Here is a 21,638-nt window from a genome sequence, read left to right on the forward strand (position 1 = left end):
CACATGTTGGAGGCAAGACCCTTTTGGTTCTGACAACCTCCACTGAGGGAACTGCAGTTACGGTTTTAGGTCCACCAGGCAGCAGGCGCTAGGCTCACTACTGCTTCTTCTTGGGCCTTGCTTTTGGTCCTCGTCTGCTTCAGGCAATCCTTACGCGAACGTAGGTTGTAAGGTATTGCAGGCTGTTCCTCTACGTCTTCTTCTGGAGTCAAAATTGACTCTGCATGGTCCTGAGGCGATGATTGGTCCGCTGGGGATGGTGCCTTCTTACACTGCGAAGCCTGTATTCATGCTGCGATGCCGGATAACTTAACAGCCATTTGGGTAGTGAGCAGCACCTGATGCGGGCCCTTCCATCGGGGTTCCAGGGCGTGTTTTCGTTGGTGGTGTCGTACGTAGACCCAATCACCTGTCTCGAGAGTGTGGCAGGCATCCGACGTGGGTTCCGTCGGCCAGACGGCTCGAACCTGTGAATGGAAGTGACTTACAGCTTGCATTAGTCCCTTGCAGTACTGAAGGAGTGTACTGTGAGTCAAGTTCAAGTCTGAGACTGGAGTAATGGTAGCCATTGTTCTCATAAACAATTTGAAAAGGACTTAATTTATGTCTTTGGGATGGTAGGGACAGTGCAGCAGGTGTGTGACATGTAACACACGATCCAGGTGCTGAACAAGTTGTTCAGTAAAATGTGTACCCCGGTCACTGGACAGAGTGGCAGGAATTCCTTTGGCAGGCATAATATGATTTAACAAACATTTGGCAACAGACAGTGAATCAGCTTTGCGACAAGGAAAGACTTCAATCCAACCCGAAAATAAGCATACCATAACCAAAATAAATTCATATAGTTGACACACAGGCATTTGTACAAAATCAAGCTGCCAATGCAAGAACAGTGCTTGGGGCAGGCCCCAGAACCCTTGAGCTACCTTTACAGGTTTGCCAACATTGTAGCTTTGGCAAGTGGTACAGGCGGCACAGTGGCGAGCTGCAAAAGAGCTGAAATGGGGGGCCCACCATTCTGCCTTAGTTACAGCAGAGATCATACCCTCCTTTCCGACATGCGAAACGCCGTGTAGCAGGGCGGCCAGAGCTGGGTAGAGCGAAAAGGGGGACACAAAGGCACCACTAAGCGAGCGCCAAAGGGAATCAGGGTGTAGAGAGCAACCCTGGGCAACCCAGGAGTCTTTTTCTGTTTCTGAGGCAGAGTCTTGGAGCAGGGTGAGTTTAGAAAGGGACTGCGGTGGTACAGAAACAGAAAGGGAACCGAGAAACGCACCTGGGGAAGGTTCTATGGCAGCATTACCCTTAGCAACATCAGTATCTGCTGTGGAGTGACCAGGGCACTTAACAATAGCTAATGCAGATGGGAGTGCATACAGGAGAGCAGCAATGTAGGGGCCATTCTTGATAGGGGTACCAGCAGAGGTAAGGAAACCCCGAGCTTGCCAGAGGGTGCCAAAGTCATGTACAACCCCAAAAGCATATCGAGAATCAGTATAAATGGTGGCGGAGCGTCCCTCAGCCAGAAAGCAAGCGCGGGTTAGGGCAACTAGTTCAGCGACTTGTGCTGAGGTCACAGAAGGTAAAGGCGCAGCTTCTAGGGTTTCCGAGAGTGATACCACAGCGTATCCTGCGAGGAGACGACCTTGGCTATCTCTAAAGCAGGAACCGTCAGTGAATAACACAAGGTCGGAGTTAGAGAGAGGGACATCAGAAAGGTCGGGGCATGGGACGGTGACAGCAGAGACACTTGCAAGGCAGTCGTGGGGTTCACCGTCATTAGACAGAGGAAGGAGAGTGGCAGGGTTCAACTGAGAACAGCACTTTATGGTGATATGTGAAGCCGAAAGCAGTAAAAGTTCGTACCTAGTGAGGCGGGCAGAGGAAAGGTGAGCTGTATTACGTTGTAGCAGGAGAGTTTCTACAGAGTGAGGGACCATGAGAGAAACAGGAGAGCGGAAGACAAGGGACTCAGACATTTCAATTAGGCGTGCCGCGGCAGCCACAGCACGCAGACAGCGGGGTAGACCTTGGGCAACAGGATCCAAGGTGGCAGAGAAATAAGCTACTGGACGATTTTTGCCACCATGCTCCTGAGTAAGAACCCCAAGTGCACAACCAGATTGCTCGTGGCAGAAAAGGGTAAAGGCTTACAGTAGTCAGGTAACCCTAAGGTGGGGGGGCAGTGAGAAGCACTAAAGAGTCAGTTTCTGAGGCAGATAATGAAGGGGAACAGAGGAGTAAATCATTTACACATTGGACCAATGTGGACCCAGAGGGGAAGACCAGGTCAACGAGGTGTTTGGCTAATGCTTGGGAAAAGTAAGATGGGCTTTCTGTGTACCCCTTGGGAGGCATACTGCTGCTTCTTGTAAGAAAAGGCAAAAAGATACTGGGACTTAGGGTGAACCGGGACAGAAAAGAAAGCAGAACACAGAATGTTGCAAAAAAAAAAAAAAAAAAAAAAAAAAACCATCAGTCAGTGTGTGTGATAGTTGCCTGGGTTTCTTTTCTTTTTTTTTTTTTTCTTTGTTGCTGTTTACGGGGTTATAAGTAGCTTACACAGTTGCAGGAGGTCTGCTTCAGAGGGTTCATAGGCATTGCACACTAGCAAAATTCCTCTGCAAATTTGGTAGGGTTTTCCTGGGGCTTTGGAAAACCTTTTACAATCGAGTAGAGCTCCGTGTGGGTCCAGGGTTTATAGCTTCAAGGGAGACTGGTCTGAGTCTTCTTGGAGGACGGGGTAAAGGGAAGCGCTCGGTCTGGAGGTGGGAGAGGAGGTTTCCAATAAAGCTTTTTTCTTATAATTAGAATTTTTAAGGGAGGCGAGCTTCGATTCAGTTTATTTAAGATTTGCCTCGTCCCACCACTGCATAAAGCAATCTACCTCTCCTCTAGCCAATTTAGTTTTGTGAAGGCCAAGTTCGTCTTTTAAGACGTCCACTTGGTCTTTGTTCCAAGATCCTAACAGTGGCCACTGAGTTTTGGGATCCCCCCAGAGTTAATCTAGATCATTTTTCCAGAAATTTACAGGAGTCCGGACCCTTTCTAAAAATATATATAAACTGAGCCAGGGTCCCTTTAGGGAACTATCCCTGCTTAGACGTCTAGTTACCCATACAGGAGGATTTCATACACCAATCACACAAGGAGGAAATTCGGGTTCGTCAGAGCGGTGCCCAGTGCAACACACAAAAGAAGCCCACAGGCTACTGCCTCAATCGCCCTTGCGTTCACTCCAAGGATTTTATCCAAGGTGCGGTGCGGCTGCGATTGTGCAGATTCCAGTCACACAGACCGCGGGGACAGGAGCCCCTTGGTTGGCCAGTCCCTGGACAGGGATGGCTCCCAGACTCACTCACACCACAGGGAAGACGGATAGACACAGAGACAAGACAGTCCTCAGTCCGGACAAAATAATTACCTGACCAGAGTCCTGATGTTAGATCCCGGGATCCCTACCAGAACAGAGCAGGAACCAACAGGTTCGATGGCGTAGACTTCGCTGTGGCTGTGCACCTTTCTGTTCTGGCGGAGGACTGCTCGGGCCAAATGCCCAGGTGCCGGCTGCCACGGTCATCCTGCAAGACGGTCAGGGATCACACAGCTTCAGCGAAGATGGTTGCCATCTCGGTAGAACCTCCAAATTGTCAAAGTCAGACAGGACTCACAGATTTGGCAGACTGCTCTGTTTATTCAGCAAAGCTTTGCTAAAATGCATGGAGAAAATGTGAGTACCATACAAGGTTCAAACCCCTTGATTTTATACAGTCAAAAGGCCAAGTTAACAAGATCAAAGGGTGTGGCAAAACTTCACATTATTAGTGTGGTTAAGTATCTTCATTTCAATATCAAGCACACAGCAATCTCCTGGCTATATCTCCCTGATTATCTGGAATTGCTTTCTGTCTAACACCTAATATTCCTTTTCCTGTTAAACTCAGGCCCAAATTGGTTAGCACCTTGATCTGCATACCTACAATTAACATTAACATACTTTTCTTCTTCCTCTTAAAAGACAAACAGAATTCCTTCAACTTATTCAATTATTACAGTACAATTCATCTTTCTCTTACAGTATAATTCTTTCTACTTTCACACTGGCCATGGATGCTTTTGCACAAAAGCACTTTTTGCGCAAAAGCATCCGTGTCAATCTAGACGTTCTTTTGCAGAAATACTTTTAACGGAAAAACTTTTCCATTAAAAGTATTTCCGCAAAATCATGCCAGTCTAGACGTAGCCTACATGTATTCTCTTCATCCTTCCATAGGAACAGTACATGCTTCTCTAAACTCTGAAGTAATTTTCAAAGGCTGGCAGCTAAATTGTGTTATAACATGTGCATATATACCTATTGCAACTGCATAACCTGAAGTTGTGCGTGCAGACTAGGTAGTCACATATCGAACAGATGCAATTACTCATTCTGCTAAGGGTGGTCTTGCAAATTTTGCAGTATCAATGGAAGCAGCAATCTCAGAAAGTTGGCTGTAAATAATTTTGTGGGCTCCACACCAGTCCTTTGCAGAATTTATTTTTCAAGGTAATAAGTTGAAAAAAAAAATCAATATTCTTTGAGCATTAAACACAATTCTACATCTTCAGGTAAATAAGATTAAAAAGAGCAATTATGCTCTAAACCTAAAGATCCTGAAACAACAATTAGTGAGCCCATTTAAACCCCTTATATTTACTTGAAAGTAGATTACAAACAAGATGAAAAACATTTCCACAAAAACACAGAGTTGTTCTCTTTATTCACAGAGCCTTTGGTGTATTTTGTGAAGACTTTGTAACTCTGATGCAAAACAGTTTATGTGAATGTTATGAAGTTAAATAAAAAGGGTTAAGCAATAAAATCTCTTAATGCACAAGCTCCCTAAATTTTCCAGTTCCTTTATGTTTGTTGTTAATACTTTCCACTATGTAGCAATTACTAGCCCACTCCAAGAGGTAAGAAATTAAACATTTTCACATCTAGGAATCCTAAATTTTTATACTAGAGCAGTATTAAGTTATTTAGCACAATGATTTTTTCATGCTGTGCTCAACTATTGGAGAAATTCAGCTCTATAGTCTGGCAGGATATTATCAGTTGATTGGACTGTAAATCAAATATGATATAAGTAGGAGAGGGCAAGGGAAACCATAGATGAGAGGGATGTCAAAGCCCGACGGAATATCATTATACCAAGTTCAAGGCTCCACTTACTGGTGTGTGCTGCTGAGATCTTGCGCACTGCCTGCAGTGAAGCCTATGGTTCAAACATATATATTCCTAAATTGTCAAGGTAATCAAAACTTTTAGCTTGAGTCCTTGCTATCTGGTTAAGTACACAGTTCATTGCTTCTGTTGGAACATCACACAACATGTCTGGATTCTTTGGAATGTGCCATGGAATCTCAAGCTCAGAATGATTAGGATCAATTTGAATAAGAACATGAAAGTGACAGGAAACTATTGTTTTAAACAAGTCAGTTCATGGAGTTCACAGGACAGGAAGACAGAAATGAGATGGAAATCATGACAAAAAACAGGCAACTACTGCTTAACATTTTCTTTTACCAATACAAAGGAGAGACATTCAGCAAAAATTGTGCCATCTGGTTTCAAAACCTCACTCCTTCTGTTGTGATGGTGGAGGGGGGAGAGGAAGGGAGGGGAATCAGCCATCTCCATGACATTGTTTTGTTAAGGGAATTATTTATTCTTAAAAAATCTTATCACAAATGAAACTGCCTTAGAGTTGTATTTAGCATTATCACAGAGGCAAAATGGGCTTGTTTAATGTCAGTGATTAAAAAAATGCCATCTGCATGAATTTTTTGGAACTTAGTGAAAGTGAAAGCCTTCTTTGGCTAAGAAGGAGGATGTATCTAACCACTTTGTTATTTCAATATTACTGTCTCACTCTTTGGAGTGTCTTCCACCACTACCTGGATCAGTGGTACTTTTGGGTAGATCTGATATACACTGTGTTCTCATTCTGACAAAGTCAGGGCTTCATATAAACAGGTTTGTCTAATTTGATTTACCAGATGAGTGGAAGAAAATGCTATTTTCATTAGTATCCTTAAAGTGAGACATCAAGTATTGAAAACTTTGAAACTATCCATCCATTTAATATTTAACACAGAAATCAATTAGTCTTTAAAAAATCATGATCAGCCTGAATGAAATCACACAAAAGAATAAAAAGCAAAGCAAAAAGGATTTTACTCCTTACATGAAAAGCATTACAGAAACTGCAATGAAATTATTTAAGAAATAGTTGATCCTGTTAATCATAGAATCATGAAATACTAGAACTGGAAGGGGCCTTGAGAAGTCATCGAGTCCAGTCCCCTGCCCCATGGCAGAACCAAGCACCATCTAGATCATCCCTGATAGATATCTGAAAATGGTTATCCAACCAGTCATTCACCCACCTTATAGTAGCCCCATCTAGATTGTATTTCCCTAGTTTATTTATAAGATCATGTGAGACTGTATCAAATGCTTTACTAAACAACATCTATCACTTCCCCCTTATCCACAAGATTTGTTATCCTATCAAAGAAAGCTAAGAGGTTGGATTGACATGCTTTGTTCATGATGACTGTTACTTATCACCTTTTTATCTTCTAGATGTTTGTAGATGGATTCCTCAATTATTTGCTCTATTATCTTTCCTGGCATAGAAATTAAACTGACAGGTCTGTAGTTTCCTGTGGTGTCCTTATTTCCCTTTTTATAGATGGGGCACTATATTTGCCATTTTCCAGTCCTCTGAAATCTCTCCCACCTTTCATGACTTTTCAAAAATGCTAACTAATGGCTCAGTGACTTGAAGACATCTAACTTTCTAAGTAATTTTTGACTTCTTCTTTTCCTATTTTAAATGCTGAACCAGCCTCCTTTTCTCCAACATTCACTGTTGTAGTCTCCCAATCACCATCGGCCTTCTTCGTGAAAACTGAAACAAAGAAGTTTGTCACATGAGTAAGTCATCCATCCATGCATGACTCAGTCCTTAGCAGCCATTGCCTTCATGTTGGTCTGAACATTCACGGCAAAGTTCCTTAGATATAGATTAGCTCCACTTGACCCTTTCACAAAAGGTCAGGGAAACCTGCTGATATCTCCCAGAAGCAAATAATCTTTGTACACAATTTGGGGCCTAAGCCAGTCTGAGAAAGGCAGGAAAATAAAACAACATACTAAGTGCTTGACTGCTTCAAAACAAGGAATTCTGAAGCAAAAAATGCTGAATTATGTACTACCTTGGGAAAATGTTAGATTCCATGCTGAAAAGTCATGTAGGCTGTCATACTTTGGTCTAATTTTGATGGCTGGCTTTAGCTTGTGGGTGCAGGGTGGTGATACACAAAAGGTCATACTAGATAATCTGGCCATCAATGTTCCCTCTAATATTTTCCACCCATGTGTGAGTTTTTTTCCATCCATGTGTGGAATACCCTTTAATGTGCACCAAGACATGTGCAAATGTGCACCACCAATAGAAACCCGGTTTTTTTTGGTTGAGCAGAAAAAAACGTGGGATAAGGCTAGGACTTCCAGGCTCAGAGGGAGGGCCACTATCAGCGCTGGAAGTCTGTGATTGCGCAGAAGCCTTGTGGGGGCGGACTCCCAGACACTCTCCTCACCCCCGCCAGGCTTCTGCACAATCACAGGCTCCCAGCGCCGATGTCCGCCCCACCGCCCAGCCTGGGAGTCCCAGCTGGTAGGCACGGCTGTGATCACTGCTCTGGGCACTTCAGAAGCCTAGCCGGGATGGGGGGAGTGGCTGGGAGTCCCAGCTACTCCTCCTGCCCCCACAAAACTTCTGAAGTGCCCAGAGCAGTGATCGCAGCCCCACCTCCCAGGTGGGGAGTCCCAGCTAGTAGGCGAGGCCACGATTGCTGCTTTAGGTGCTTCAGAAGCCTAGCCGGGATGGGGAGGGTGGCTGGGACTTCCAGCCACTCCCCCCGCCCCTGCCAGGCTTCTGCGCAATCACAGGCTCCTAGCGCTGATCGTGGCCTCGCTTTCCAGCCGTTCCCCCTGCCCATTCCAGGCTCCCATCCGGTGTGCCACTGGAAAAATCAGAGAATACTGGACATTGCACATGTACGGTATTCTCTTTTTTTTTTTTTACTAGACAAAGAGCGCAAATACCGTATTGTCTGGTAGATACCGGACACCTGGCAACCCTATTGCTAGGTGGCATTAGACTCTCTCCTGAGTGGCCATACAAGCACTTGTCTTACAGGGAACATTGCTGGCTACCCTTTCTGGCTTAAACATTGTGGCTGCATCTAGACTGGCAAGTTTTTCCGCAATTTGGGGAAAAACTTGCCAGCTGTCTACACTGGCTGCTTTGAATTTGCGCAAGAACACTGACGATCTAATGTAAGATTGTCAGTGTTCTTCCGCAAATACAATGACTCTCCCACTCGGGAAAAAGCCCTCTTGCGCAAATGCTTTTGAGCAAGAGGACCAGTGTAGACAACTGAGAACCGTTTTGCACAAAAAAGCCCCGATGGCAAAAATGGCGATCGGGGCTTTCTTGCGCAAAACTGCATCTAGATTGGCATGGACGCTTTTCCACAAAAAGTGCTTTTGTGCAAAAGTGTCCGTGCCAATCTAGACACTCTTTTCCGCAAATGCTTTTAACGGAAAAACGTTTCCGTTAAAAGCATTTGCAGAAAATCATGCCAGTCTAGATGCAGCCTGTGACCATGTAGTCCATGAGACTATGTGTCAGATGGCTAGTTCAAAACTCCCAGAGCCTTTTGTTTCAGACTCTGCAGACTCAGGAGGCATCGATTAACACGTGGTCCATATTTTTGTTGTTTTCTTCTCAGACAGCAAAAGGCATAATTTTTTCATTTAAATGAAAGCTGAGATTGCAGAGCACAGTTCTATAGTGAGGGATTTGTTCTGCAGCAAATTCAGTGACCATGGAATTGCAGAAAACACAGGCAACATACTTAGTTCCCAGATGATCTAATGTCACCAGGAGGCTTCGCTACAAGGGTGATGGGCAGCAGTACAAAACCCTCAGAGTGTGACTCACATCCAAAGTAAAAGTCATCAACATTGAAAAATAAGCTGAAGCAGCAGCTGTATAACAAATGGCATAGAAATAATATAAACCAACTGCAAATGTACTGAATGTTGAAAAAACAAAGGCATTAAAAGACATGTTTCCAGTTTTCACTTGCTTGTTTTAAGGCTCCAGCCATCTGTAGCTGGTTTGTATTAATAGCGGGCTTATTTCACTATTGCCAATTAAATATAAAAAGAGTGATCTCAGTCAAAGATCAAAACTGCTGTCGGGGACATCTGTGACTGCTCCTCCAGCAGCCACACCCCACAACTATAGCTAACCTGTGCAGAGGAATAGGAAGAACACTCCTCAGCACTGAATCAACAACTTACTTCTCTTTTCCTTCCTCTTATAATATTGCTATTGAAAATAACCTGCCTCAGGATAGCCAGTAATCTGATGGCTAGGGCACTCATCTGGAAATTAGACAATCTGGGTCCAAATGTGGTGGATTTGGAACAGGGCATTGAACTTAGGTCTCTTCCCCTATCACAGGTTGTGTCCTGACCATTAGGCTATAGCAATAATCTCTATGGCTACCTGAATATTGGATTATTTCTGCAAAAAGTAGTACTGTGCCACCTGAAGAGATGGAGAAACCTCCACCCCCCACCCTCACTCCCCAGAACACCCATAGCCTGGCAATGCTTGGAGCACCCACTTGGTTTGTCCTAGGGAATGGGGATGGTTTTGAAACCTAATTGGCAGGACTCATATTTCTGCTGCTTTCTTCTGGTGACAATTGCAAACAGGAGGGTAAATGAAGTGTGTTTCACTGTGTCTCAGACCCACTATGTATATGACTATCTTGTGCTTTAAACCCTTGGCAACTGGTATCAAGGCCCAAGTCTATAGAGTACTAAAAACAGCAGTGTATGTGTGATGGTTGGCCCAAGGAGACAGGTGTGTTGAAACCCATCCCTCCTTGCTGGGCTTCACAGCCTAAGCTCAGGCCCAAAACCAAAGTTCTGCCCTGCAAGACCCAGACTCTAAGATTCAATGCCACCGGTTTTAAAATACAATGTAAAGGTAGCCCATGATAGCCGCTTCTTTGGAGCCAACTGCAGGCTGGCAAGAGATTTAAATCCAACCTGTTGGTGATGATTTTAAGGGACTCATGATTTTTCTTTTGTTGGGGCTTCCACAGTTCAACTCCCCAGAAGCAGCTGAAGATTTTTCTTTTTTACTTGTCCCACAATAAAAATGTTATCTATAAGGACATTTATGGCCTGCTTGTCACTACAGCATATGAGCACACTCATCCTACTGGATGCTAAAAAGACCCAGTTATTGTGCCCACATTCTATGTATTATTCGCCTTAATAGAGTTGGCAAAAGTAAGCAAACAAGTATTGCAAACATAGAGATAGAGACAGAGATAAAGAGAGAGAGAGAGAGAGAGAGAAATCAGGGGTTGTGTCTACACTGGGCCACTTGTGTCAGAAAAGCAGCCGCTTTTCCGGAATAACTTGCCAGCTGTCTACACTGGACGCTTGCTTTTCCGGAAAAGCAGTGACGATCTACTGTAAAATTGTCAGTGTTTTTCCAGAAAAACTATGCTGCTCCCATTCGAGAAAAAGTCCATTTCCGGAAAAATGGTTCCAGAAAAGGGCCAATGTAGACAGCACAGTAGTCTTTTCCGAAAAAAAGCCCCGATCGCGAAAATGACGATTGGGGCTTTTTTCCGGAAAAGCGCTTCTACATTGGCCACGGACGCTTTTCCGGAAAAAGTGCTTTTCCGGAAAAGCATCCTGCCAATGTAGTCGCGCTTTTCCCGGAAATACTTATAATGGAAAACTGTTCTGTTTTAAGCATTTCCAGAAAAGGGTGCCAGTGTAGACGTAGCCAGGGTGTATAAAATTGAAAGGTTTGGAGTGCCAGTGTAACCCAACTGTGCTGTGCATTCTTGTGTCCCCCTCTAATAACTAATCCACACAAGAGGTTAAGCCCCAGTAACTGCTACCAGCTAATGGAGTTTCCTCTTCATCTCAAGAGGCTTGTTTTTAACAATGAGGGTCCTTAGTTCAAACTCTGCTGGTAAGTCAAAGTTGCAATAAAAAAAGTGGGAGAATAATGTGGGAAGCAACCACCAGAAAATTTAGAAGGCACAAGATAGCTCCTATGGTATCTCTTCTTGGGCTGTCAAGCATGTTTGAACTTGAGATGTGCCTCTAGTGTCAGAGCTTTAACCTTCCCATCTTAAGCTCAGAGGGTTACTCTGGAAGGGTATGTCTACACTACAACCCTAGTTCGAATTAGGGTGGTAATGTAGGCATACCGCACTTGCAAATGAAGCCCGGGATTTGAATTTCCCGGGCCTCATTTGCATAAGCCGGCCGGCGCCATTTTTAAATGCCGGCTTGTTCGAACCCCGTGCCGCGCGGCTACACGCGGCACGGGCTAGATAGTTCGAACTAGCAAGCCATTCTGAACTATCTGTACGCCTCGTTCCACGTTCCACAAGGCGTACAGATAGTTCGGAATGGCTTGCTAGTTCAAACTATCTAGCCCGTGCCGCGTGTAGCCGTGCGGCACGGGGTTCGAACAAGCCGGCATTTAAAAATGGCGCCGGCTGGCTTATGCAAATGAAGCCGGGAAATTCAAATCCCGGGCTTCATTTGCAAGTGCGGTATGCCTACATTACCACCCTAGTTCGAACTAGCGGGGTAGTGTAGACATACCCGAAGAGACTTAAAAAACAATGAATGGTCCTGCAGCATCTTAGAGACTAACAAAAATGTAGATCATATCATGAGCTTCCATGGGCATTTTTTCAGTTACAGACTAACACAGTTACTCCTCTGACACTCCTGAAAATGACAGACATATTAGAACTTATCTTTCTATGGGTATGTCTAGTCTACAGAGTTTTGTCAGAAAAATGTCCATTTTTCTGACAAAACCTGAGTTACGTCAACACTGCAATTGCGTTGTTTCGAAAGCAAATTGAAAGAGCAGAGGGGTTTTTCCAGCATTGGTAATCCTCTTTCTGTGAGGAAGAAGCCTTTTTTCCGAAAGAGCTCTTTCAGAAAATGGTGTGTGGATGAGGAGAAGGGTTTTCTTTTGGAATAAGGCCTCCAAAATAACACAGGTGCCCTGGTGGATGCTCTTTCCATACTAATCACAACTCTATAGTTCCTTTCTCCTGCCAGCTCCTAAAGCTGCAGGCACCCTGGACAAGCCTTATGGCAGGAAGCTGGCCTGAGAGCAGCACCCTGACTGCATGGCTCTCTGCTACAGGCCTTGCCACCCATGGCCCAGCCTGAGGTGCCCTGGGGTCTCCCTGACCCTCGCAGAGAGCAGCCCCAGTGGTCCTAGGACCCACCCAGGGGGTACCAAAATGTGGGTATCCTCCTGGTCCAGAGCAGAGATCCTATTCCTCCCTCAAGCTGTGGGGCGAGGAGGAGACACTCCAGGATCTCCACTCCAAGCAGTGGAATGCTGATATATTTGAGTGCATGGCCAAGTCCGTGGCAGAGCATGGACACCCAACCCAGACCTTGGAACAGGTCCAGAGTAAGGTAAAGGAGCTCCGCCAGGGATACGTCAGGGCCAGAGAGCCCACCTCACACTCAGGGGCAGGACTCCACACCTGCCCCTATTACCAGGAGCTCCATCAGATCCTGGGGGTGAGGAATCCGTTTCCCCACCCATTGTGGTGGACTGTGGCCTCGAGACACCCATCATAGGCTACGGCTAAACTACACCCCCTCTGTCAGCAGAGAGATGTAAATTAGACGTTTCAAAAGTGCAAATGAAGTGCGGATTTACATATCCCACACTTCATCTGCATAATTGCACTCTGGTGTTATTTCGAACAAGCGCCATTTTGAAACTGAAACCACGGTTTAGATGCAGTTTTTCCAACAACAAGGCAATTTTTCGAAAGATCCTCAGGAGAACTGGTATATTCTTCCACAACTACTGAACTAGTCAACCATGATTTCAGCTCATGTTCACAACTTTACATAATATGTTGCTATACACATTTTTTATATAATTGAGACATTAGTTTACAATTGAGATATTATTAGTTTAGGTGTATTTTGTACAAAATTTATGAAAATAGGGTATAAATATAGTGATGCATTTGGTTACAGCTCCTAACTTACATAATTATTATAAGCAATGCTTTTATGCATCATAAAATAAAAGTACTGAGGGTGCGTCTACACTGCACCTGTAGCTTGAAATAAGCTCTACAATATGAGCTATGCAAATTGCATAGCTTATTTCAGGTGAGTTTCTGTTTTAAAGGCACCAAATTTAAAAATAAGCCACTATTCCAAAACATTCCTTAATATTCATGGAACAAGGTTTAAAAGGACATTGGAATAGTGAACCTATTATTTTGAAAGCTATTTCAAAATAATGGGCTTGTTTAAGAGATGCGGGATAGCTATAGGAAGTATCCCAAAATAGCGCCGCAATGTAGACGTACTCTGAAAGTCCTTTTAAAGCAACTAATATGAGAATTTTGAATTTTTCTGAAACTATTCAGTACTCTCAATTAGGGTCTTCTAACTTCTAAATTTATACTCACGTGGTCTGATCTAAGGCATTCTGTAATCAATGAATAGGAAGTCCCCACTGACTTCAATGGTTTTTCAATCACACCCAAAATTATTAGAAGATTTCTTGTTAGATATGTTTTTACAACTATATAATTACAAATTGGTAAAGTTTTCAACCAATCTGAATATTTGTAATGGAAAATGAATGAGATCTGATTTTTGAGACAAAAAATAGGCAAACAGATACAACAAGGAATAAAGCTGGCTGTACATTTACTGCCATCTTTCTGTGGAAGTAAACTCATGCTGAGGCAAAAACTTCAATTCCCATCATTACAAAGCCTGTTAATTAATAGGACAAAGTGATTACTATTTCATTCTTCTGCCCACTGAGAACTTTGAACCCAGGAAATTTAGTTGGACTTACCTTTGACAATAAATCTGTTGCTGAATCCCACATTTCAGAGTCAGAGATGATGCAGTTGTTTACTGGACAAATCTGTTCGGGTGCTGCTAAAGGTTTGAAGGGAAGTTCAGTATTCCAATCTAAAGGTAGAGGAGAAAATTGCTCAACATGGAACAATGGTACACAGTAGACATATGTTTTTAACAAGTGTGCAAATTCAGTATCTCAAGTTAAACAGTACTTAGATATTTGTATGTGAATGCAGCTGTGCTTTTAAACTTGAATCCTACATAATGAATGGAAATGAAATACAATAAGATCATCTCTCTGCTTGCTTTGTAGTTCTCCATTTTGTTTTTATGTTTAGTGTCTTCATTATTATTATAAATACCTCCTGAGGTGTATGGAATAAATACATTTAAGAATCTAGACAAAATTTTCTTCTGCTATGATTAAGTTTACTTTATTCTAAGAATGACATCCCAGTTTTCCTTTGAGTCAATCCCACATTTTTATCCTCCTGTCTGGATCCATTTATTACTCGTTATTGCTTAGGAAGGGACTAGTGCTATTTTAATACAGTATGAAAAACTGAAAAATCCCCAAACCCTGGGGCTATTTTATTTGTCAGTTTTCAACTGTGCGCTTTGGTACCTATTTGTTCTATTTATGTCCATCCAATCATTCCCCTTCAGTAGGAACTGTGTGATGCTGAGACTGAATTAAGCAGTAGCAAGAAGAACATAAGAACAGCCATTTCGGGTCAGACCAATGGTCCATCTAGCTAGTATCCTGTCTTCTGATTGCGGCCAATGTCAGATATTTCAGGGAAAGAACAGAATAGGGCAATCATCAAGTAATCTATCCAGTCCCATCTTCTGGCATTTAGAGGTTTAGAGACACTCAGAGCATGGGGCTGCATCCCTCGCCATATAGGTTAATAGCCATTGAAGGAGCTATCGTCCATGAACTGAGCTAATTCTTTTTAAATCCAATTACACTCTTAGCCTACAAATCTTACCCTGGAACTAAATTATATGGGTTGACTGTGCATTGCATGAAGAACTTCTTTATGTTTGTGTTATACCAGCTGTCTGTTAAATGGAAACCAACAGTCACCTAATGAAATTATATGTAGGGGTATATAATACTGCCCTTTATAGACCTTTATCATTAGGCAAACCTTTTCTAAGATGAACAGTCCCACACATTTTAATCTTCGTATGGAAAATGTGCAATACACCTAATCGTGTGTTTTGCCCTTCTCTGTTGCTCTTCCAATTCTATTAGATTTTTTGGGATGGGGGATCAGAATTGTATGCAGTATGCAAGGAGAAACTGTACCATGGAATTATATAGTGGCATTATGATATTTCCTATCCCATTATTTATCTTATTTAATTGCTCCTATCATTGTTAGTTTATATGAATACTGGTACACAGATGTTTTCAGAGAACTATCCTCAGTGACTCCAAGAGCTCTTTCATGAGCAGTAGCAACTAACTTGGATACCATCTTTTTGTGTATATACAATTGAGGTTATTTTTGCTCAAGTGCATTTCATTGCATTTATCAGCATTGAATTTCATCTGCAGTTTTGTTGCCTAATTTTATGAGATTCCTTCATAACTCTTTGCAGTGAGTTTCAGATTTAAGCATCTTGAGTAATTTAGTATCATCTGCAAACTTTGTCAGTTCCTTGTGTAGGAGCAATGGTCTCAAGTTGCAGTGGGGGAGGTGTAGGTTGGATATTAGGAAAAACTATTTCATTAAGAGGGTAGTGAAACACTGGAATGGGTTACCTAGGGAGGTGGTGGAATCTCCATCCCTAGAGGTTTTTAAGTCCTGGCTTGACAAAGCTCTGGCTGGGTGGATTTAGTTGGGATTGGTTCTGCTTTTAGCAGGGGGTTGGACTCAATGACCTCCTGAAGTCTCTTCCAGCCTATTATTTTATGAGTCATAGTTGCAGCTCAAACACAGGAACCTCCACCTTGACTACACTACAGATTATTTGGAATCATTTACATTGTCCACAGGTGTGAATAATTCACACCCCTGTTGACTAAATTATGCAGACCTTAGCACCAGTGTAAAATGCGCTAGGTTGGCAAGAGAGCCTCTCCCTTGGACATAGCTGCTGCCTCTCCTATCAGCTTACAGCTTCTCTACCACAAGTACTGTTGTGTACGTGTAGCCCTAAGGGCTGCAGCCACATCAGAGCCCTACTGTTCTATAGTGATTGCAAGTCCCTACTCCAAAAAGCTTAGATGTTTCAGAGACCCTGCACTCTGTAGGCTAATTATTGACAATAATGGTAGAGTAATGATAGTTGACTCAGCACTAAAAATAATACTTTTTCCTGGCAAAAAGAATTTTGCTAGGCTGCCCTTAATTGCTTAAAAGGTTTTTAATGACTCTAGTCATGTGTAATTTTTAAGGAAAGCCAGACATTTCCACAATTTGGCTAACATGTTCTAAAACCCAAAGTTTAGATGACAAGGTGAATCATCATTGGCACTGTCATCTGCCCTGCCCTGCAATGACTCCACATTATGGCTGGATTATCGTTTTCCCACTGTATGAAGTTAACCTCTTTAAATAGGGCCAAGGCAAGGCAAGGGCCCCACATGATGGAAATCCTAAAACAGACTGCTTAATCCTTGTGCTGTAACATATTACTCCATGGGACAGATTCTTACCTTCAGGATCATCTTACTCTGATGACTTCAGTAGGGATTGTTCACGGAAGAAGGTGCTATTTGCCACAAGGACATTATGGTCTGGTCCTGAGTTAATAATTCTCCCTCCTGTAAAGTTAATGACAAGGAAAGCCCTGCCTTGAAGAGTTTGCCTTACAGTTTTTCAAGGCTGCTCTGAAAAGTGACATGGGATCCTTTAATGAAATGTACATTCCTAATGGTGATTCCACTTTACTTCTCCCCCCTTCCAACTGGCCATTTACTTCCAAAAGTTAGTTGCTAAATCAGATGATACTTTCATATTCCACCACTAAGTTTTATGTTTTCACTGGCGTGCACAGTGATTACTGGCTGTCAGAGCAAAGTGTAGGGAGCTCAACCAGGCTTCTGTACGGAATGTTATTACATTGTTCCCATTAAGTAAAACAAAGTTGCAAGATGCTATGACTCAGTTTTGATCAGGATGATCCTTGTGTCATGAAGCAAATGCCTTCCAGTCTTATGTCTGGAAACACACTCTTAATTAGTGCCCTCCTCAAGCTATGAGAAGGGGAAAAATCATTGTCAACATTGACTCATTTCACATACTTTTTAATCAGTCTCATCTTGGTGAGCTGTAACATAACGCATTTAAAAAAGCAGGAAAGCTACCCTTTGTTTTATTAGCTAATGGGCTTGCTCCTTCAAAATGCTGAGTGCTTTCTGGTCCCACTGAAGTCACTGGGGGTATGTCTACACTACCCCCCTAGTTTGAACTAGAGGGGTAATGTATGCATACCGAACTTGCTAATGAAGCCCGGGATTTGAATTTCCCGGGCTTCATTAGCATAAAGCCGGCGCCGCCATTTTTAAAAGCCGGCTAGTGCGAACCCCGTGCCGCGCAGCTACACGCGGCACAGACTAGATAGTTCGGATTAGGCTTCTAATCCGAACTATCTGTACGCCTCGTATAGCCGCGCGGCACGGGGTTCGCACTAGCCGGCTTTTAAAAATGGCGGCGCCAGCTTTATGCTAATGAAGCCCAGGAAATTCAAATCCCGGGCTTCATTAGCAAGTTCGGTATGCATACATTACCCCCCTAGTTCGAACTAGGGGGGTAGTGTAGACATACCCTGGGATGGAAGAGTTCTCAGCATCTTGCAGTATTTGGACCATTTATCAATATCATTTTGAGCAAATCAGACACAGAGTTTTATTATTTTGTATTTTCCAAACAGGGGCCTTCACAGTGCTAGAATTTTTACACAACACATCTATGGCCCATATTAGGGATGGAATAGTGTAGTCAGTTAACTGATTAACTGATAGCAAAAGCTTATAGATTAATGCTAGAGACTACATGCATTTCTCCCTGCTCCCCCTTCAGTCAATTTTTTAGCAGGCTGGCCTGCAGCCTGACAATGGGTCCAGGAGCTACTCCTGCTGCAGCTTTGCATTTAAAGTGTATTAAGAGCTATGCGGACAGGCAGCCTGGCTCTGTTCCAGCTTATGTTGGGTCTGGGAGCTCAGATACGCTCCCCTCCCAGACAGCGGCCGCTGTCTCTGTGTCAGAGGCAGCAGCACATGCCAACAGGTAGCTGGTCTGCGAGGGGAGCTGTTTTTTAAACTGGCTCCTCTCATGGACCAGCTCCCACCTGGCACACCATGCTACTGCCTCTGATGCAGCGGAGTGGCAGGGGGCTCCTCAGAAGTGGGGCTGGAGTTCGCTGGCTGCTGGTCCCGCCTCAGGGTACTATAGAATAGTCAAGTAACCAATAAGAATTTATTGGGTTACTCGACTATTCAGTTAACCAATATTTAACATCCCTAGTTCCTATCTCAAACAGCTGATGATCTAGGAAAAGAAGTAGGATGCAGAAAGTGAAGAATGAAAGATATAAACAAATGTAACAGCCATGTGGAGTGGGCCAGCTCCTGGCATGCCAGACTGAGCCTCTTGAAGAGCCTACCCTAGGGATTACACAATAGTGGCTACCAGAGCCCTCTGACACCATTTCTTAGAGTTGGCAGTATGAACAGAGTGGGCTAGAAACTCCTGCTGAAACCAGTGGGCAGGCTTCAGAAGGGGGCAATCAGGAGAAGCTGAGAGCGAAGCAGTGGAAGAGCTGAGGGAGTTCTGACTGACTCTCACTGCACCCAACAGGGCCTTGCACAGACCAGTGTACAGAGTGGCAGAGATCCAGCCACTAAGAACCAGCTGAGACCTCCTCAGGGAGGATCTAGGAGAGGACCCTGCTCTAGTCACGGTGAAGGCACAGTAAGGGGAACCTTTTTGTTCAAACCTGCCAATGTTCCCAGTGCTGCAGCTCTCATCTCTGACCTCACCCCCAGTGTGCAGGCAGTAGAAGTATTATTAATTTTCCCAAAAGACAGCATGCCTTATTTCTTGGACACAGTGAGGAGTCACCTTGTGGGGTGGCCCCAGGCATCAAAACAAAAGAATCTAGGACCCAATCCTTACAAGGAGAGGAAGAAGCCATTCTAATGAGCAAGCACAAGGCAGGAGACTTCTGTCTCCTCAGGAAAAAAAAAAGTACCAATTCTCCTCATTTGCCCTTTTAATTCACTATTTCTATGGATAGGAAAACATATGCCTAGATAAATAAAAGTAGCAGAATGTATGTAAGGGTATGTCTACACTAGCTCATTAGTTCGAGCGAGGTAGGCAAATGAGGGCAAACGGAGTTGCAAATGAAGCCCAGGATTTAAATATCCCGGGCTTCATTTGCATGTTCCCGGGCGCCGCCATTTTTAAATCCCCCTTATTCTGAACTAACTGTCCGCGGCTACACGTGGCAGTTAAACGTTAATTCAAACTAACTCCTTTGTTCGAATTAACAGTTACTCCTTGTGGAATGAGGAGTAACAGTTAATTTGAACTAAGGAGTTACTTCGAATTAACGTTTAACTGCCGTGTCTAGCTGCGGGCACATACTATTTTTTTTTAATTCTAGAAGTAACACTTGTTATCCTTGATTCAAATATAGAGCAGATTTCTAATCTAACTGTGAGATATGAGACCTATAAAACCACTAAATAGTGCTCCCTTGAAAGTGCAAAATAGATATATCAGTTAAAAATATTACATTTGGAGAGACCTAAGTGAGATGCAAAGAATTTTGGATGGTATACTGGTCCTATTGAAGTTAATGACAGTTTTACCACTGACTTCTATGGGGCAAGATTCCATCTTTTGTTTTCAAATTGGGTTCATGTCCTTTAATACTTTATGATGAATAAAATGCATCAAAGTTCTTTTTTTAAAGTTTAACTCTGTATAGTGTTTGCTTTGATTTAACGTTCAAAATATAAATTCTGATCTTTCCTGGTCAATAGTAATTCTCACATTTAAATGAAGGTAATTAATCTTTTACACAAGTTTCCTTTTCCAACATGCCTGTAATTTAAATGATGTGATTCAAAGCATTTAAAAAAATCTGATTAAAAATCCTTGTCTCTCACATTAGGTCAGTTATCACTCTGAGTTCTTGTGATTCTATCATTTTACTAATTCTCCAGCCAGAAGCTTGCAAACCAGAAAAAAATAGACTGTCAAATGGAAAAAAAAGCTGAATTAAAAAATAAGAAACTTAGTTTTCTTGTTATGTAACAAAGAACCAGCAAGCGCTATAACTCCGGTTTATTTTTCCTTTTCAGCTTTAATTTATTAATAAAGCTCACATGCTTTTAATGAAATCATAGAGGATTGACATAGTGCTAGGTTCTGAAGAGCACCTCATTCTCTCTACTCAGACAGTTCATATCATAGAAATTTCATTCACTGGTATTATTTTGAAAACTGACTCACTATTCAATTCTATCCCTGTGGAGGTGAAGAGATTCCCTGCACTACCCCCCGAGGGGTAGTGTTGAACTGCAAGTGTTCTTCATCTTAATTTCCCTTTGGTAATTGGTTTGCTTTAACAGCCAAAGAGAAAGGAGAACTCACCATGCCCTCCACTCAACAAAATATGGTAGCCTCCTATAATTAGGCTTCAGAAAGAGTAATTATAAAAACAGGCCATAAGGGCCTCATATCAGAAACCTTTTTCAACTCCCAAACTTAAAGTGAATAAAACAAAGACTTTGTCTAGGCTGGTCTCTTAGGTGCATCTACACTGTTATTTCAGAATAACTGTTATTCTGAAATAACAATGCGAGTGTCTACACATCAATTCCGTTATTTCGAAATAACATAAAAATAATGGACGGCTTGTTCCAACTTCTGTAAACCTCATTCCATGAGAAATAACTCCTCTTCCAAATAGCTATTTCGAAATAGGGCATGTGTGGATGCTCCCCTGCTACTATTTTGAAATAGCTCCTCCCCAGGGCCATTCTAAGTAATTTCTTCCCAGTGCTTCCTGGGGCTTTAAATTGAGGTAGCATGCCCATATTAGAGAAGCCTGCCTTGGACTAATTTTGAGGCTTCCCTGGAGTGTGGACACTCTATCTTCCGGAATAGCTTATTCCAAAATAAGCATGCAGTGTAGACGTACTCTTAGAGATTGAAAGAAAAGAACCACAACATACAGTGCAGACTCTCTCACTCAGCCACCTGTTTCTGTTTACATAGTCCTTTTCTAAGTTGATTACACCCCAAGCTGCCTTAGGTGTTGGCACTAGCCTGTCTCTTGAAGGGGCAGAATCCCTCAGAATCCTGTTCATGCACCTTTCTCTGCATTTTTCTGTGGATATTTGAACAACTGTTTTTTGTTTATATAAAACTTTGTGTAGGCCAGGAATGGGGAAACTATGGCCTTGACTCAGCCTGCAAGGTTTGAGCATCCCCCTTTTCATAGGGTGAGCTGGTGCTAGCACAACAGCAGTGTGGCAACTCTCCAAACCTTGGCACCGCTCCGCATGGCTAGAACACAAACAGCAGGAAGCTGGCACTAAAGCCTCTGCATGGCTGGCTCTGTC

At 43.0% G+C, this 21,638-nt stretch overlaps 1 long non-coding RNA gene across 1 annotated transcript in view; it reads right to left on the minus strand.

Annotated features, from left to right (window-relative positions):
• Positions 1-4,689: 4,689 nt before the first annotated feature.
• Positions 4,690-21,638, minus strand: part of LOC102449658 (uncharacterized) — a 31,349-nt gene continuing 14,400 nt past the window's right edge. Inside the window, exons 2-4 of the long non-coding RNA XR_331537.4 lie at positions 16,716-16,823; positions 14,037-14,155; positions 4,690-6,962 (exon numbers count right to left, since the gene is read on the minus strand). This is a non-coding gene — a long non-coding RNA (uncharacterized LOC102449658). The remainder of the gene's footprint in view (positions 6,963-14,036; positions 14,156-16,715; positions 16,824-21,638) is intronic.

Source organism: Pelodiscus sinensis, chromosome 3 (genome assembly GCF_049634645.1).
Source record: "Pelodiscus sinensis isolate JC-2024 chromosome 3, ASM4963464v1, whole genome shotgun sequence".
NCBI lineage: Eukaryota > Metazoa > Chordata > Testudines > Trionychidae > Pelodiscus > Pelodiscus sinensis.